Source organism: Tripterygium wilfordii, chromosome 20 (assembly GCF_013401445.1).
Source record: "Tripterygium wilfordii isolate XIE 37 chromosome 20, ASM1340144v1, whole genome shotgun sequence".
Taxonomy (NCBI): domain Eukaryota; kingdom Viridiplantae; phylum Streptophyta; class Magnoliopsida; order Celastrales; family Celastraceae; genus Tripterygium; species Tripterygium wilfordii.
Window position 1 is genome coordinate 6,696,507 of NC_052251.1, and position 2,609 is coordinate 6,699,115.

Here is a 2,609-nt window from a genome sequence, read left to right on the forward strand (position 1 = left end):
TTAGCTTTCGTACAACGTTTCGTTAGGAAAAGAGACCAATAGACCAAGTTATGTTTTAAATTACACAAAAACGTGAAATGCTCGTCTATGGAGAGAGTTGAGCAAGTCCAAAGCATCAAAGTGGATCATTGTACTCTATTTAGTGTTCTTAGAAGTCTAACTTGCGAGTTTACCTTTTGTACAACATTTTGAAACCAAAAGATGCCAATTAACCAAGTTATGTTCTAAATTGCACAAAAATGTGAAAAGTTTGTCTATGGAGAGAGTTTAGCAATTCCAAAGCATCAAATGTTGAGAGTGTATACTAAAAACCTGGATTTTATGTATACATTAACTATTTGATTTTATGAATAAATTGTTTAGTTGTTTTTTCAATTGAGAATGATGAATGGCATATGTGTTTATTATTTAATATAGTATATGAATTGGTATGTTGAGCTATATGCGTGCATACAAAGATAAATTCATAGGTTCTTATTAAATATGAGATTAGGTCACAACATAGATGGAGTTGGACACCATTCGTATAGTCGTGGTGCGATATTGTAGTCAGCTTATCTTGGTGACAGAAAGCGGGAATTGCTTTACCCTATCGTACTAGTACACTTTGTGTGCATTGATCGGACCAAATACAAATCAGTTGTTCTAGCTGACTGTATGAACAATTGTACATTTGTATAATTGTTATTGAATTGTTTACACTCTTAATTTATTGATGATTATCGTTACGTATGCACATGGTGTATGGGACTTTGATTTTACCAAAGGATGAGGTCTAGATTAAAGGCCAATAACTCTAGGGAAGTTGGGTCACCGCATTGTATGTATGATGAAAGGTAATTAGTCAATAGAATTCACGACCCTATCGGGATTGCAAATACCCTCTTGAGGCGGTTTATAGGGTTTGAATTTGTGCGTAAGTCTTGCAAGCGGATTTTAATTAATCCGGCACAAGCAAACGAGTTAAGCGGATTTGCTCAAGGATTATAGACATCGATTAAATATATGATGTTAGTGACATGTATTTAATTGATGGGTATTTGGTACTTAACGTGAGGAGGCGAATTAAACAATTATAACTTGAGGGACTCAAATTGTAATTTGAGATAATGACCGACACCAAAGTGTGTGTGTGTACTTACCCCAAGTGTAGGGTATCGTCAAGTAATAAACCGGTGAGTCCGGTATCGATCCACGAGGAAGCAATGTAAATTTGAAGTGAATGATATGCAAATGACTAGCTAACACTAATAAACACAATGAATATCAAATAAAAGCAAGTAAAAGAAATGGGCCGAATGACTCGGTAGCATGAGCGATTTTGTAATCAAAGTAAGCACAAATTGGATTTAAAACAATTAATTAAAAACCTAGTCTCTAGTCCGTCCCGGTGGTTACTCGGTTCTCATACTCAAGGTATCATTGCAAACACACACAACCATACACAATGCATTGTGTGATACTATCAATCATGCATATGCAAAGAGAATTGGGATATAAGACTTCAATTCATACATGTAGGCCATCGGGTCTCTTAATCTACGATGAACGCAAAGGGATAAGCACCTAATATTATGGATTAATGTTCCCCCTTGGGGCTCGGCTTGGCTAACACCCTAGTTTCACACTCAAAGATCAATTAACCATAACTCTCCCATGCACATTCCTAAATTAACCCAAAACCCCATCATCAATACACATAATTAATAGCTATGCAATGGAAAACTCAATTAATTAAGGAAATCATGCAATGGGTTTAACAATTCTCAATCTAACACATTAGATGCAATCCCTAGACTAGACAATCCAAGAATACAATCAAATATGTCATTCTCATATATCCAATCACACAACTATCACGAAATTAAAAGAGAAGGATCGAAACTACGACCCTTTGAGCATACATTGAGTAATCGAAACCTTGCATCCACCCTTCGGGATTAGAAACTAGAGAAGAGAACTACCCACTCATGATTGTTGCAATAAACATCCAATCTATTGTCATCTAAATCAGAGTTTATACAAAATCAAGAGAAAGCACCAAAAACAACAAAGAAAACTTAGAGAGAGAAACTAGATCTACACTACTCCTATGGTGGCTTCATGTTGGAGAAGTCAATGAATGAGAGAGCCAAAACAAATCTTAGGGTTTTCTCCTCTTTTTACAAGTATAATGACCTATTTACCCTTACAAAGCTTTCTCCCATTGGTTACATTTGAGAGATACCCAAAAACCCAGCTCAATTAATCATTCTCGGAATGCAGAAATCGGGCGACTGTCTGGACGGTTGAAATCTGTGTGGACAATTAAACCCTCTGGTTCCAACTGTCCAGACGGTTGAAATCTGTTTGGACAGTTTGTCCTGATTTTCATTTTTAGCTGTAGCTTCATGATTCTTTCACCTTTTTGCCCTTTGATTCAATTATCCGAACATCCAATGAAAGTGTCCGGACAATTCTTCATCTCTATGAACTTTTCTTCAATCCCGAGAGCTTCTAATTTTGTCGGTTTAATCATATTTTCTGCAAAACCAATGAAAGACAATCATAAGAGTAAAACTAACTTATTTAAACACAATTACATTACTTAAGATACTAGAACTCCCTAA